The sequence below is a fragment of the Elgaria multicarinata genome, chromosome 11, assembly GCF_023053635.1.
Source record: "Elgaria multicarinata webbii isolate HBS135686 ecotype San Diego chromosome 11, rElgMul1.1.pri, whole genome shotgun sequence".
Taxonomy (NCBI): domain Eukaryota; kingdom Metazoa; phylum Chordata; class Lepidosauria; order Squamata; family Anguidae; genus Elgaria; species Elgaria multicarinata.
The window spans coordinates 46,868,825-46,886,151 of NC_086181.1; positions in this window are offsets into that span (position 1 = coordinate 46,868,825).

Sequence of the window (17,327 nt, forward strand, 5' to 3'; positions counted from 1 at the left end):
GGATGCACTTTTGCTGCTGCACATGCATGAGCGAGGGCAGCGCATGGACAGGGCTCCTCCTCAGCGGGCACCCCCCTCTCCGGCCATGCCCCGCGTTGCCCCAGGCCGGCCTCAGCAGCGGAAGGGAAGCCCAAGCAGGCCTCACCAAGGCCGCCATGTTGGCTGTGGGTGGCAGGCAGTGACGGAAATACCAAGGGTATCGCAAGATTTCCGTTGCTAGAGGAATAGGAGACTGGCACAGAGCCGACAAACAGAGTGTTTTGCTTTTAAAGCTCAAGCTTTGAACTTTTCCGCAGTTTCAAAATTTTCTGTACATCTACACCACTCAAGCTTTAATTTTTTTAAAAAAAACACAAAATCAGTCTGGTCGATCTCTAGTAATAACCTCTCGTTTGAATTACTGTAATGCGTTATACGTGGGGCTGCCTTTGAAAACCATCCGGAAGCTTCAGCTGGTACAAAACAGGGCAGCCCGTTTACTAACAGGGACTGGCCAGTGAGATCACATTACACCAGTCCTTTTCCAGCTTCACTGGCTGCCGGTCCAGGTCCGGGCCCGATTTAAAGTGCTGGTATTGACATTCAAAGCCCTAAACGGTTTGGGGCCAGGTTCTTTGAAGGAACGCCTCCTCCCATATGTAACTGCCTGGACCTTAAGATCATCTACAGGGGCCCTTCTCCGTGAGCCCCTGCCAAAGGAAGTGAGGCAGGTGGCTACTAGGAGGAGGGCCTTCTCCGCTGTGGCACCCCGGTTGTGGAATGAGCTCCCCAGAGAGGTCCGCCTGGCGCCTACACTGTACTCCTTTCGTTGCCAACTGAAGACCTTTTTATTCTCTCAGCATTTTAACACTTAATTTTAACTTAAATTTAAATTTTACTGATTTAACTCTGTATTTTAATCTTATATCAATTTTGCTGTGTGGTTTTATCCTGGTTGTGCTTTTTATACTGTATTTTGTAATTGTGCCTTTAACATGTTGGTTGTTTTATTATGGTTTTAATTTTTGTGAACCGCCCAGAGAGCTTCAGCTATTTGGCAGTATAAAAATGTAATAAATAAATAAATAAATAAATAAATAAATAAATAGTAATAAGTCTTACACTACCGTATTCTTATATGAGTCAGGTTAGGCCAGGTAACTGCTAATGGGAGTGGTGGCATTTTTAATATGCGAGTCCTTTGAAAATGTGACTCTTTAACACAGTCTTCCCCAATGTGGTGCCCTTCAGATGTGTTGGACTACAGCTTCCATCGTCCACAGCCCGCACCAGGTTGGGGGAAAGGCTGCTTTAATTAGTCTTTCAGCTAGTAGGCACTACAGCTAAAAAGATAGAGGTTGAAACATTCCCAGAATTATCCTACCCTGAATTTCCTTGCACAAATGTGATTTTTATTAATTTTTAGTTTTCTAATTTGATTTCTCCACCCTCACCCCCAATATTTTAAATTTATGAATGCTGCTGGCTTTTATGGCTTTTATTTTAATAATAATAAAAAAGAGACACACAAACACATGTGTCAAATCCTGAATTAAACCATGTAATGCGAAACGTTATTGCCTGAAAAACTGATCCAGAATGTTTGCTTTGGCTTTTAAATGGCGTGCCTCAACATGAAATTTTAAAATAAAAGAGCTGTAAAATTGCAAATGTCAAATATTTGCGTTCTCACATTTTGAGAATGTGTCTCTGTTTGGAATCTGGGAAGATTTCTTTATTTCCTGCGATCTTTCTGCTCAATTTATAGGAGAATTTCATGGCGGATTGTGCCTCCTGGGAGGGAGGGCGAGGGCGATTAGATGCCACCGGCATACCTTGGAGCAATCCTGTTTCCCAACCGTTCACAGTATGCTTTTATTCATGGGAACCCTACATAATGAACTCATAACATTTTCATTCTCACACAATTGTAACGTTGGTCACAAACCATTCAATCCTAATTCTCACAAGCAAAAAGGCATGTGGGTGACAGCAACTATTGAATACTAAGGCCTTAGCTAGACCTAAGGTTTATCCCGGGATCGTCCCGGGGTCATCCCTGTTCATGTAAATGACACACAGGATATCCCGGGAGCAGACAGGGATGACCCCGGGACGATCCCGGGATAAACCTTAGGTCTAGCTAAGGCCCTAGACTACAAAACGTAACGTGCCGTGTGGCCGCGATGCATACAGACAGGCACCAAAACTTTTGAATGAGCCATACAAAATATGCTCACGAATGCTTGGGAGAACTGGGACACGGAACATGTGCAAAGGGCGTCCCTCATGCACGTTTTGCACAAGACTTATGAAAACGGTAACATCTGAAGTTTCACGGTGTGGGTCGTACCATCACACTGGTGTGAGCAATCTAAAAAAAAAACTAATTCGGTGCCTCAGGCTGTGACTCTATGCCCACTTTCTTGGGGCTGCTTCCTCTTAAAATCAGTAGGGTTTATCCCACAAAATTGGGTGGGATAGGTAATACCCGGGAAGATAGAAACAAGCTTCAAAGTGATCTTGATAGGCTGGAGTGCTGGGCTGGAAACAACAGAATGAAATTTAACAGGGATAAATGCCAAGTTCTACACCTAGGAAATAGAAACCAAATGCACAGTTACAAGATGGGGGATCCTTGGCTCAGCAATACTACAAACGAGAAGGATCTTGGAATTGTTGTAGATCACAATCTGAATATGAGCCAACAGCGCGATATGGCTGCAAGAAAGGCAAATGCTATTTTGGGATGCATTAATAGAAGTATAGCTTCCAAATCGCGTGAGGTACTGGTTCCTCTCTATTCGGCCCTGGTTAGGCCTCATCTAGAGTATTGCATCTAGTTCTGGGCTCCACAATTCAAGAAGGACGCAGACAAGCTGGAGCGTGTTCAGAGGAGGGCAACCGGGATGATCAGGGGTCTGGAAACAAAGCCCTATGAAGAGAGACTGAAAGAACTGGGCATGTGTAGCCTGGAGAAGAGAAGATGGAGGGGAAACATGATAGCACTCTTCAAATACTAGAAAGGTTGTCACACAGAGGAGGGCGAGGATCTCTTCTCGATCATCCCAGAGTGCAGGACACGGAATAATGGGCTCAAGTTAAAGGAAGCCGGATTCCGGCTGGACATCAGGAAAAACTTCCTGACTGTTAGAGCAGTATGACAACGGAACCAGTTACCTAGGGAGGTTGTGGGCTCTCCCACACTAGAGGCCTTCAAGAGGCAGCTGGACAACCATCTGTCAGGGATGCTTTAGGGTGGATTCCTGCATTGAGCAGGGGGTTGGACTCAATGGCCTTGTAGGCCCCTTCCAACTCTGCTATTCTATGATTCTATGATTCTACAGAGGAGGGCCAGGAACTCTTCTCGATCATCCTAGAGTGCAGGACACGGAATAATGGGCTCAAATTACAGGAAGCCAGATTCCAGCTGAACATCAGGAAAAACTTCCTGACTGTTAGAGCAGTACGACAATGGAACCCCTGACCTAGGGAGATGGTGGGCTCTTCTCCCACACTAGAGGCCTTCAAGAGGCAGCTGGACAACCATCTGTCAGGGATGCTTTAGGGTGGATTCCTGCATTGAGCAGGGGGTTGGACTCGATGGCCTTATAGGCCCCTTCCAACTCTGCTATTCTATGATTCTATGACTTCTGAATAAAGGCCGCACTGTTTGAAAGCTGTCACTGCGTTGCAGTGTCCTACTGAGGGAAGCATCTTATCCCGCAAAGATTCAAATGTGAATCTCCTCCTGCACCCAAACGTATTGCAGCGGTTTAGGGTCCATTTCTCTCCGTTGCCGTTCTGCTGGAATTCCTGACACATCAGTGCATGCAGCTGCCTTAGGCGGTGGGATGTTGGGGTAGAAGCAGGCCAACCAGCTTTTAGATTTCGGTCCGGCACCAATTCCTGGCTAAAACACGTGTGAACGCCTTGAGGCTAGAGCACTGGCTCCCGTTAAGGCCTGCGGGGGAGGGGGACGCTGAGATTTGGGGTGGGGGCATCCCTCCCAAGAGGTGGCCGCAACGGCTTGCACCAACAAGACAGAGGGCATGTAAGGGTCGGGATTGATTTGCTCTCCCATGTATATTCATAGCTGCTGCGGGTGACCAAACGCTGACTGCGTCAAAAGGAGACGGCGGCGGATCAGGCTTTGATCCCAGCTTTAAAATCAATGTGGAAGGAGAATAGATGATGAACAAGACAAGTTTTCCATCGATGGGCCCCTTGGCTCGGGGGAGCAGAAGGCCCTGCAGAAGGCACGGCGAGGGAGGCAGGGAAGGCCGCTCAGCCCGGAGGCAGCCCGAGGGCGGAATCGCAAGCAGATGGGGGCTCCACGTTTCCCAAATCCCGAGGGCTCTTTCTTAGAATCATAGAATAGCAGAGTTGGAAGGGGCCTACAAGGCCATCAAGTCCAACCCCCTGCTCGGTGCAGGAATCCACCCTAAAGCATCCCTGACAGAGGGTTGTCCAGCTGCCTCTTGAAGGCCTCTAGTGTGGGCGAGCCCACAGCCTTCGTAGGGAACTGGTTCCATTGTCGTACTGCTCTCACAGTCAGGAAGTTTTTCCTGATGTCCAGCTGGAATCGGGCTTCCTTTAACTTGAGCCCGTTATTCTGTGTCCTGCACTCTGGGAGGATGTTTCCTTGTTCCATTACAGACAGGGTCATTGAAAGCTTGTGCCACAATAAGTTAGTCTTTAAGGTGCCACAAGACTTGTCCCTCCAGAAATTGTTGGAAGGTGTTCGTCGTGATTGACAAGGGAGGATCAGGTGTTTCATGACCCGAATCCCAAATGCAGCTGCTTCGGGGGTGGGGACTGTGGGGAGTAGCTAGGGTCGTCCTAATTCTTGCAGGAGCAAGGAAGCATTGCAGGCCTGAACACTGAAGAATAATCATAGAATCATAGAATAGCAGAGTTGGAAGGGGCCTACAAGGCCATCGAGTCCAAACCCCTGCTCAATGCAGGAATCCACCCTAAAGCATCCCCGACAGATGCTTGTCCAGCTGCCTCTTGAAGGCCTCTAGCGTGGGAGAGCCCACAGCTTCCCTAGGTCACTGGTTCCATTGTCATACTGCTCTAACAGTCAGGAAGTTTTTCCTGATCTCCAGCTGGAATCTGGCTTCCTTTAACTTGTGCCTGTTATTCCATGTCCTGCACTCTGGGAGGATCGAGAAGAGATCCTGGCCCTCCTCTGTGTAACAAACTTTTAAGTATTTGAAGAGTGCTACCATGGCTCCCCTCAACCTTCTCTTCTCCAGGCTAAACATGCCCAGTTCTTTCAGTCTCTCTTCACAGCCCTGCGGGTGGGTCAGACCCCAGGCCCATCTGATCTAGGATCCTGTTTCCCAGAGGGTCCCACTAGATGCCCCCGGGAAGCCCATGAGCAGGGCATGAAGGTATGAGCTCCCCCCTCCCACTCTTGGCTGGCGCCATTGGAGGCTGGTGGCTCCGAGGTCAGTGGGTCGACGAATGCGCTCTGGGGTCCAGTCAGCATTCTAAAGGAGCGTTCCAAGAGGTACAAATCCCGGAGCGGTTTCACCACCCCACTGACATCACAACCACCAGCCTCCATCGGCTGGTGCTCAGAGGTAGACTTCCACTGATCCTGGAGGTTCCACAGACCCATCCTGAGTAGTAGCAGGAAACCAGAAGTTAGAAGGAGACAGACCCGCCCATGCAAACTAAACTGGACTGGGGCTTTTATTCTCTTCTGAGGATTTAGTGATTGGATGTCTCCTTGATCCACTTCTTTTGCTACAGCAGCAACAGAGGGGCCTCATTCTGCTGGCTGCTGATACTGAGCGAGGGTGGAGGTAGGGCTCTTTGCTGACTGAGCAGGCCTGTTGAGTGGCAGCTGTGCCGTCTTGCAACCAGCCCTCTCCTGATCCTGTTCTTCCCAGTTCTAAGCAAGCCACCCCTTCTAGGCGCTTCCTCATTTTCACACCCTTCCCCAACCTGGCGCCCTCCAGATGTGTTCGAGCACAACACCCACCATCGACATCCAGAGGGCACCAGGCTGGGGAAAGCCAGGCATCACAGAAGCTCCATGCTCAAGTCACCACATTGTGTATTTATTCATATAGCGCCACCAGTGTCCGCAGTGCTTTACAAAGTAGAAAGTGACAGCTCTCTGCCCCAAGGAGCTTACAAGTCAAACTATGGCAGAAGACAGACAACGCCCTGAAATCTTCTGCCTTAGCCTTACCTCCAGTCTGTGGATCACTGAGAATTCCTCTCTTAAATTGCTGCAACCCACACTGTCCCTCTCCTTAAACCTCCTGCACTGGGTTCCTCTTCTGCTTCATACAACTTCTAAGGTACTAGTCCTCAGTTCAAACCTCTTCACCTCTGACTCAGGCCATAGCTAGACCTAAGGTTTATCCCTGGATCATCCAGGGGTCAAACCTGTTCATCTAGGTGACACACAGGGGATCCAGTGCTCAGGCAGGGGCGAACCCGGGATGATCCCAGGATAAACCTTAGGTCTAGCTGTGGCCCCAGTCTACACCACTTTCTTATCTCCTTCACACACACACACAGGCCTCATCTACACCAAGCAGGACAGAATCATAGAATAGCAGAGTTGGAAGGGGCCTACAAGGCCATCAAGTCCAACCCCCTGCTCAAGGCAGGAATCCACCCTACAGCATCCCTGACAGGTGGTTGTCCAGCTGCCTCTTGAAGGCCTCTAGTGTGGGAGAGGCCACAACCTCACCAGGCAACTGATTCCATTGTCGTACTGCTCTAACAGTCAGGAAGTTTTTCTTGATGTTGCACTATGAAAGTGGTATGAACATGGTATATAAAAGGCAGGAGCCACACGACTGCTTTATAGCGATATTGAAGCGCACTGTCAACTGTTGGGGCCCATTGACATATACCATAGACCGCTTTCATACCACTATATCGTGCTTGGTGTATCATAGAATCCTAGAATAGCAGAGTTGGAAGGGGCCTACAAGGCCATCCAGTCCAACCCCCTGCTCAATGCAGGAATCCACCCTAAAGCATCCCCGACAGATGCTTGTAGATGAGGACACACCTGCCTCCTTCCATGCTAAGTCCCTTCTAGGTAGCCTTTCTCCAACCTCGGGACCTTTTCCATTGCCAGTCCCTTTTGTTCGCTTTTAATTTTATTTATTTATTTATTTATTACATTTTTATACCGCCCAATAGCCGAAGCTCTCTGGGCGGTTCACAAAACAAGTTTCTAGCCCTGAAGACTAGGGCGTGTGGGGGCCATGTGTGACCCAAGATCCCCCTCTCTGCCCTACATAGCCTCACCTTGTGAGCAAAAACGCATCAGGGGAAAACAACCAGGTCTATTAGTGGCGGTTTTGCAGGCTGCAGGGTTTTGCTGCGCAGGATTTCGACACGGCTGCTCCTTCTCTTAAAGGCAGCACAGCCCATTCAGGCCTGTGCTGGGCCTGTGCGGTCAGCCAAAGCAGGTTCTAGGGGTGGTTGCGGGTGGGCTGGTCCTGCTCCGAAGCTCTTTCTTCCACGTTGTCCAAACACCAACCCCACATCCACACGCAGCAGGAAACAACGTTAGTTCGTGTTCCTCCCTCCCTCCCTCCCTCGCTTCCTCTCTCAATCTCAGTTTTGCTTGCTTTGGAGAATAACTTCTTCGCCACGGTGCTGTGTTTGCCCCACTTCTTGCGGCCTGGAGGCTCCAGCGATGTACACAGTGTGTGTGTGTGTGTGTGTGTGTGAGCAGCTGCTTCTCACATCTTGGATGCTGTCACCAATCTACGCAGATGTAACCTCCGCCTCCCGCTCCTTCCCTGCCTCCCCCCACCCCCCAGCCCCAAATCCGTCGGCCCCAAGTGTCCTAACTCTGTGCTTTCTTCTACCCTCGCACTTTGTCACGCTGCTGCTGGGTGTAGGTGCCGCTTGCTCATAGGCCCGGCAGTACCTATTTTGACTTGTGGGACACGCACAAAAACCCACACCCCGTCAGCTGGCTCAGATGTGAGAAAACGCAGCAAGTAGGGCGCCTCATTGTCTGCCATCAAGTGACCCTCTAGGCCAGGGATGGGCAGAAAAGGGAGCTTCAGATGTTTGGGACTTCAGCTCCCAGTATTCCTGACCACTGGCCATGCGGGCAGGGGCTTCTGGGAGTTGAGGCCCCCAAACATCTGGAGATCTGCCTTCAGCTCGCCCGGCTCTAAGCCAGCCCCAAGCCCGAAAAAAAAGAATGCAAATAGTTACCAGCAAAAAACATCTAATCTTTCTTTGAACATCTCTGGTGCAGGAGCCTTTACACCCAAATTCCATGTTTCCTCCTTCAACTCCACCTCCTCCTCCTCCACCACCACCATCATCATCCCCGGCCCCACGCACATATGGGTAAATGTTAACAAGGAGGCCAGTTAGAAGTTCCTAACCTCAGTCTCTCTGGCCTAGAGCTTAAACCCACTGATTCTCATCCAGCCCATAGTAGATGGAATAAATCAGCCTTTTCCAACTTTGCAGCCTACAGATATGTTGGATTATAACTCCCATCATCCCCAGCCAGCATGGTAATGGGCTGGGGACTAAAGCTCCTGGGTTGTATATGCGAGAGAGAGAGTTTGGGGTTTCCTGAATTATTACATATTTTGCTTGTAAGCTGCCTTGAGAATTATTGGATTGGCTGGGAATGATGGGAGCTGTAGTCTGACATATCTAGAGGATGCCAGGTTGGAGAAGGCTGGAGTAAAATATTGTTGCCTTATCCCTGACTTTCTGGCATAATTTTGGGGCACCGTTTGCATATACACTTCGTGGTCTCTCGCCATTTCCACCCTGGAGGTCTTCAGCACTGCAGAGGCGGAAGCAGAATTGAAATGAAGGCTCCTGTCCCCCAGCCTTAAATATACTGCTATGTCATGCAGCTATCTCTTGCCCCAGTCCTATAACGTTTATGTTCATTTATTTATTACATTTATATCCCACTCCCCCCCCTTAATGAACCCAAGGCGGTGTACATAGACCTCTTACTCTCCATCTTATCCTCACAACAACCCTGTGAGGTAGGTTTTGCTGAGAATATGCGACTGGCCCAGAGTGAGCTTCCATGGCTGAGTGGGGGACTAGAATCCAGATCTCCTGACTCCCAGTCCAACACTCTAATCACTACACCACACTGTCTCTTCCCCATTCTTTCTTCAAGAGAAGATTGAGGGGAGACATTATACCACTCTTCAAATACTTAAAAGGTTGTCCCACAGAGGAGGGCCAGGATCTCTTCTCGATCCTCCCACAGTGCAGGACGCGGAATAACGGGCTCAAGTTAAAGGAAGCCAGATTCCGGCTGGACATCAGGAAAAACTTCCTGACTGTTAGAGCAGTACGACAATGGAACCAGTGACCTAGGGAGGTTGTGGGCTCTCCCACACCAGAGGCCTTCAAGAGGCAGCTGGACAACCATCTCTCAGGGATGCTTTAGGGTGGATTCTTGCATTGAGCAGGGGGTTGGACTCGATGGCCTTGTAGGCCCCTTCCAACTCTGCTATTCTATGATTCTATGATTCAGCAAGGTCCCCTTAGCAATGTTAAGTAAAAGTTTCCCCCCTCTTTGGGGAATTCCTGATCATTGGTGTGCGGGCAACAGGTTCAAAGGGTTCCATTGAACACCCTAATCCACAGCTGCTGCCATGCTGCAGTAGCAGGGCCAGTGCTAGCTGTAGGAAAGGGCGACAAATTCAGCTGCCCCCCCCCCCCAGCTTGCTCGCTCGCTCTTTCACTCACGCACTCACTCAGCCGCTCCCTGCTCCCAGCTGCTCTGCCTGACCTGTCCCGCGACAGTTGCTGAACAAGGTGGGAGCAGCAGCCATGCTGGGGCCAGGAAGCAGCACGTGGTGGAGCCGAGGAGGGGACTGTTTCTGTAAGGAGTAAGATTGCCCGGAGCTGCGGATTGGGGCCCTCCCCGCTTCGGAGCTGCCGCCCTCCTCTCATCATCAGCCCTGCAGGTACTGTAATGTTTGGGAGAAAGAGAGAGAGAGAGAGAGAAGCTGTCTGTTTACGTGCCTCCTCTCCTCATCGCTGCCCCACTGCCCATCCCAGTCTGGCCTCCAGCAAGAGAAAATAAAGGGGGAAGGGGGGAGAACTGCAATGCCCCCCCCCCAGGACCTCCTGGCTCAGGAGGGTTCATTCAGCAGCACCTTCTTCAGAATGCTTGCTAAAACAATTCCTATCTGCCCTTGCTTATTTTAGGGTGTCCAACCCCCTTTTTTCAAGCCATTCTTTTGGTAAACATGGTACGTGTGTATCTTGTGTCACTTTAAAACAGAGCTGCAGCACAATCCTATGTAGTCTACTCAGAAGTAAGCCCCACTGAGAGCACTCAAACTTACTCTGAGGTAAATGTGCATAGGATGCAGCCTGAAAAGGGCGGTAACTGTGGGATATTTAACCATATTTAAAGACAATTACAGTAAAATTAGTGCGCCTCTACTTCAGTCCCAAGCAAATAATTACAACAGTGCAGTACAGATTAATTTTAAAAATACAGTTTACTTCCGTTTTCGTTTATTTCGTTTGTTTGATGAATGAAAAAAAGTCCTTTATTACTGCATATTCAATCAATGTTTACCTTAAAAAAAAATCCCTGGCCGAACCACCTAACGAAATGTGCGGCACACACCTATGTTCCTGATGAAAGTGCTGATGGCTGTGGTGGTGGTGGGAATTAGGTGCAGCAGCCCTGAATTCCATTTCAGTTGCCTCTCTCAATTGCCCCAATGTTAGTTTCTGTTTCAGTGGTGAAACGGAAGGAATGTTTTAGTGACTAGTTTCCTTTCATCCCCCCACACCCCGCCTTTTCATTCTTCGCTGTAAAGAATGAAGCAGAAACATATATTTGTTTTACTTAAGGCATTTATATGCTTCCCTTCATAATATTTATCCTAATCATGAGAGGAAATCTGTAATTAAAGTTCTCTCCCCCCCTTGCGGGAACAGAAACTCACACTGGGACAATTAGGAGAGGCTATTCAAAGAGAAATTAATAGAGCATTCCTAACTAATCCTTCAGCTGCACTTACCAGTAAGCAATTAAGGGCGCAAATCCTATGCATCTTTAGACAGAAAAATAGCCCTACAACTCTCAGCAATCCTCAGCCACCGTGACTTGGTTGGGGAATACTGAGAGTTATAGGACATTTCCCCCCCCCCCCCCCCCGACTAAACATGCATAGGTTGGCATGCTAAATGGTAAAACCTAAAAACAGGTAGTGTCTAATTAAAGACACAGCAGCCCTGAAAAGTCTTAAATGCTGCTTTGCCACCCCACATTGGATTGCAACAGCATTTGTTAGAAACAAACAAAAATGGCCACAAATCAAGACCTACAAAACATGAGAGGGGGCGTGCAAAACAAGGCAATGATCTGGTTATGATGTCATCTGGACGTGCCATGTGAGTGAACAAAGGATGGTGGTTCCAAAGACAAGGGTTCCGGGCTTCCTTTATCCCTGGCTGATGGGAGTCTCAGAGCACCTCTCTGCTGGGACTGTACAAAAGTCCGCAGCTCAGAGTGGTGCGTCATGGATCAGAACACAGTGGTGCACCATGGAGGCTCCCCTGTTCTCCTAGGAGGAGGAAGAAGAGAGGGCAGTGGGATAGGGGTGATTTGGGAAGAAAAATGGGGTGTGACGGTTGGAGCAGGGTGAAATTAGGTCTCTTGGGTTTGCTGCTAAAGGAATTAGATCTCATGGGTCAAAGCAGGGACAAGGCACTTAGGGAGGTGGCAACACTGATAAGGTTGATCTGTTGTTATATGATACATCTTGTTTTATTCCGTAGCTTTCAGATGCCATCTGGAGGCCGAACAGTGTAGTTCGGGTGCTGCCAGTTGGCACCAAAATTCCCACCATTGATTGCACAGAGACAACTTATTCACGAAAGAGGGAGGGTGTGTGTCTTCCATTCATCCCATATCATGTATAAGTGTCGTGTTTCCCAAGACCTCCTGCCTTCTCGGGAGACAATAACGAGGCCTGCTAAGTAATCCACAAAGCTTTATTCAAGCAATAAACATCTCTTCCCACCTGAAGGGAGTCTAATTTCTAGGAACTTTCCCCCTAGGCAAAACTATGCAAACTAAGACAATTGTCCTTTCAAGTAGAATGGAAAGACCTTTCCCAAAACATGTTAACTTCAGAGAGACTAGTTCTGAGGCAGCTTCTGACGGGATGCGTGCCAGGCTGACTTTCTCTCACCTTCCTTTCGCTCCGCCCATTTTAGTTTGTGGCGTACTCTAGGATCGGCTAACCTCTCCGTGCCCTTCCCTTCGGAAGAATACTGCCTTCCCACTGACTGGGTGTTAACATTTTCAGAGATAAGGTTTGGCGAAAGTTCATTCCCAGCTGGTGAAGAGCCCGTGAGAGCTGCCTCCCCAACGGGTATAATCTGGCCTGTGTCTGGCACCGTCTCCTCTACTTCAGAGTCTGATTCTGATTGATCACCTGAAACACCTTCCCCCAACCCAAGAGGAGCAGGGCGAGACATGACAATAAGAACCAGAGATATTTATGTGGAAGCGGCTCACATTCGTAGCACTGCTGCCCAGCGCTGCCTCCAGGTTTATGAAGGCTGCAGGGCAAAATGCTCTCAAGTGGGCCCACGCCCTCAGTGGCTCTACCTTTCCACCACCATCGTCCCCAGCTGCTCTTCCTCCTCCTCCTCCCCCTGGCTACCCTTTGCTTGCTTGGCAGGCAGAAAGTCAGGGAGCAAGGAGGCCATGGCATCTTGGGGGTTGGACATGATGGCCTTATAGGTCCCTTCCAACTCTACTATTCTATGATTCTATGATTCTATGATCTCCTCCTGCACCTTCTCATCAATAGTGTTGTCTGAGCCACAGCGAGAAGCAGGTGAACAAGCAGGTTGCAATGGAGAAGGAGGAAGAAATCCAGGGGGCTTTTGCCGGTGGGTCCCTGCTGACCATAGGCATGCGCAAGGGGTGTGCCTGGTGTGCTTACTACTCAAGACCCTAATGTCTTGAGTAGTAAGTGCTGAATTAAGGGGGGCATTGTAAAAGTGTGTGTGTAAAGGAATAACAGCTGACAGGGAAGGAAGGAAGGAGAATGTGCAAACACAAGACACAAAGAAGGGAGGAAGGAAAAGTAGAAGAAAGAAAAGAGCAAGGCCGACCCAAGACAATTTGCTGCCTGAAGCAACGATCAAGATGCAGGGCCGGCCCTATCATTAGGCAGAGTGAGGCAGTCACCTCAAGCAGCAGATGCCGGGAGGCGGCAGCAAGGATTTGGAACGGTGGGCTGCGTGGCCGGCCTTCTTGCTCCCACTAAGATAGACGGCTGCCTTCAGTTGTGCTGGAGGCATGAAGGAAGGTCAAGTGCCAGCCCAGTTGGCATTTCTGCCCCTGAAACAGGAAGGGGCGTCATCTCGTCAAGAGGCCAACAGAGCTGAGCGGTCTGGCAGTTGCATCCGGGAACAGCGCTCCCCACCACCACAGCCGAGGGCAGGAACCCCGTCCTCCAGCAGCTGCCTGCTGCTTCCCCCACCCACCAACAGTTGCTGCCTGAGGCAACTGCTTCATGCTGCCTAATGGTAGGGCTGGCCCTGGAAAAGAGGGAATGAGCGCAAAAGACGGGAAGGAAGAACGCAGCAGATGAGAGAGAGAGAGAGAAGGGGATTAAGGGGGAAAGAACAGAAGGTAGAAGGACAACTAGAAAAGAAGGAAGGAAGGAAAAACTTGCCTGGTTGAGGCACAGATGTACAGAGAATGGTGGAATGGAAAGAAAAGAGGAAAGAGAGAGAGAGAGAGAGAGAGAGAATATAAGGCAGAAAGTGTGCAAAAAGCTTTATGTAATGGAGACAAAAAACATTCCCATAGCATGAAAAGAGAGGCCGGGGGAAACAGCCTGGTGCCGATGTTCAGCGCACGTGCAGAGGAGAGAACGCGACTCCCCTGGCAGGCCCCGCCCCCTCGGTGCGCCAAGCCTCCATTGGCTGAAACGTGTGCCTGTCGGCTTCTGCATGCAAACTCAGAGTACACGACTAGTGCACTGAGGGGAAACGGAGCGCAAGTAGAATGAGGGCTGGAGCAGTGCCACAGTTTCTGGGAGGGAGGGAGGAAGGAAGGACAAACGCAACCCTTACCAGGGCATTTCTGTACGTCACAAACGGAAAGGGCCGGCGTCAAAGGTTGGTATGGCTGGGCAATGGCCGAGGGCCCATTCTCCAGCAGGGGCCCGCTGGCAAGAGCCCCCTGGACCTGCTCCTCCTCCGCGTCCCCATTGCAACCTGCTTGCTCGCCTGCCTCTCACTGTGGCCCAGACAACACCGCTGATGAGAAGGTGCAGGAGGTGATTCCGCAGCGGCCTCCTTGCTCCCTGGCTCTCCGCCTGCCAAGCAAGCAAGTGGTAGCCATGACGAGAAAGAGGAGGAGGAGGAGGAGCAGCAGCTGGTGACCCTGGCAGGGAGAAGGCAGGGATGATGGGAGCCCTGGAGGATGCTGTCCCCAAACGCCCTCCAAACCCTGCAGCCGCCCCACACACAGACCCATAAAGCCCTCTTGCCTCTGCACATCCCCTGACAGGTCACAATCCCCGTCTCCCTGGGGCCGTTGCATCACAAACCCTCCTCCTGCCACCACCACCCCCAGCCCTGCCAGGAGCTCCTGCCCCCGGGAGAGCTGCCCCTGTGCCACCACGCGGAGGGGGTGCAGTGGGGATGCCGGGCGCTGCCAGCCAGCTGCTGGCCCGGTTGCCTCTCCCATGGGGGAGCCCAGCTCCTACTGCCACCCGGCTCCCGATGGCTGCTGCCTGGACCTCCCTGAAACCCTGGTCATCCTGGTAGCGCTCATCATCGTGGTGCAGCTAGCCCTGAAATTAGCCACTGTGGTGAGGGCGCCTGGGCAGGAAGGGGCTGTGCCTGGCCCTTGAAGGGTGGGTGTGGTCGCCCTCCACCTCTGACCACCTGTGTTTGGGGGAGGGCCCTCTGGGGTGAGGGCTTTATGTGGGGGCTCTTCCTGTGGAGGGCTGCCTGTGTGTGCGCGCACGTGCGTGTGCATGGCTTCACCACTGGTGGAAACGGGCTTCATCTTCCCCATCCCTGGAATGGACCATACTGGGCTAGATGGACCATATCCGGTCCACTTCCTGTCATAGGCCTCGAGACCGCAGATGGCGGCACGGTGTCTCCCAGGGGCCGTCCAACTTTGCCCGCCTCTGGTGCCGGCCGTGGCTGTAATCATGCCTCTCCCACCCCTCTCTTTCTCTCCTCCGCCAGATCTGCTGTTATTTCTGCCACTTCCTTGGGACTTTATGCGGCTCCATCTTCGCTAAGGGTGAGTTGAGGGGCGGGCGAGAAAACTGTGTTGCAAGGCGGGCCGCGGGCATCAAGGAACGCAGAGGACTACTCGTGCCAGTTCTCCTACCTCAGAAAAAAAATAACTTTGGCACCTCTACTTTCAAAACACATACACACAACTCCATGGTAAAGTCCCTGTGCTCTTAACATGACAGGCAAACATTCCACTGGTGCTGCTTTCTCCAGTGGGGGGCGGGGATGGTTGCTCTGATGGGACACTCAATTTCTGCTAAAAAGATGCAGGAGTCCCACCAGAAAAACAGACCAAAACAGTGTTTAAAGAGGATTCCACACCTCATCTTATCTTTCCTTGCAAGTGGCTTTGACCTCACTTGACCCTCAGAGAGCTCCTTGGCCTGGTGCGCCGTTGGACAAGGAGGCCGCGCACACTGCGTCCGAAGAAGACGACGTTGGTCATGGCTAGCCTGGCCGCATGATCCAACAGCCAGAGGAGAAGCCCTTGCAGGAAGCTCCCTTCCCCCTCCCTGCCAGAGAGCGGCATCACACAGGGGCGGGGAGGGATCGCGTTTCCTTACCGTCGCTTCTCCTCCCACGCATTTGTCGCTCATTACTCCCTCTTTCGAAAGAGGAAGTAAACGACGTGCCCTGATCCCGCTGCTTCTCCTACAGCAGGAGAGAGCGCCAACTTCCGTCTCCAAAAATAAGTTGGACTTACTGGGGTGTTTTTTTGTGGTGCGGAAAAGGCTAGAAGGGGCGGGAGGCCGACATCGTCGTTGTGAGAGGGTCCCACGAAAATCCGTGAGTGCCCAGCAAGGAGAGTGCAATAAAACGCTCGTCTGATGGAGCTCAGAAACAACACTCAGCGCAAAGCTAGTTGCCCTGGGGGATAGCAGAGCAGGAAGAAAAGTCCAGCGGGGTTGTACGTGTGTGAATTTGGGGTTTGCTGTGTTATTACCTATTGCTCGTAAGCTGCCTTGAGAATTATTTGATTGGCTGGGATTGATGGGAGTTGTAGTCCAGCACATCTGGAAGCTGCCAGGTTGGGGAAGGCTGGAATCAACCTTCGAAATAAATCCATAAATGCAGTAAATAAATAATCAACTGGATGACACACCTCCGCTGCAAATTTATTTACCTGGCAATTACCAGGCGCATTGTTTTATCGGACAGTACATTGTTTTACCATTTGCTTTTATCTGCTGTTTAAAACAATTGTGTCATTTGTTGTCTGTTGCCCGTTTCGATCTTTTTTCGTTGTTTGTTTATTTGTATGAGTTAAAGTTTTTACACAATGCCTGTCAGTGAGAAATGTTCAGGGCTCTTCACAAATTATCAACAGCGCACAAGGTGTTGATGCTGTTTTAAGAACTTGCTGTTCCTGTTTTTTTGATGGTTGTATTTTAAATGAATATTTGTTTTAATATCAGGTGAAAAGCAGATTGTAAATGTCCTAAAAATTTAAAAAATAAACAACCTATCTAGCTATTTGTGATGTTCCCCGTTTCTTGGCTAGGAGCCAAGGAAGGTTAAAAACCGCTGTGAAACTGGTTTGCCGTTGAGACCATTAGCTTCAAGGTCCCTGTTTAGGATGCCGCTGTTTTGCCGTTTGTGCAACCGCTTTGCTTTCTCTTCTCAGAACCCGAAAAGCCGCCAGCTGCCCCCTCCAAGGCGAAGAAGGCCTACCAACAACGGTCCTCCATACAGTGGTCAGACCAGGACGTCCCTCGCCGGCGACGCCGGGAGAGCCACGCCCGGCACCGGCCCTGCCTCCACTGCACGCTCGACCCGGTCAAGGTCACCATGAACATGTGCAAGCACGCGCAAGACGAGCATTCCCCTTGCCGGGAGCACCAGCGGGCCGGGCGCCGTCCTTGCCCCGAACACGCGCCGTGCCACCCGCCCCACTGCCCCAACTGCGTCTGTGAAAACAGGAACCGCCAGCGCACCGCCTCTGCCCCGTCGGCTTACACCGTCACCCGTTGCCGGGACGTTGCCTGCGGCAGCTCGGATCCCATGTTGGCCCACAGCGGCAAAGAGCGACGGAGCCACGTGGCCGTGGGCACCGA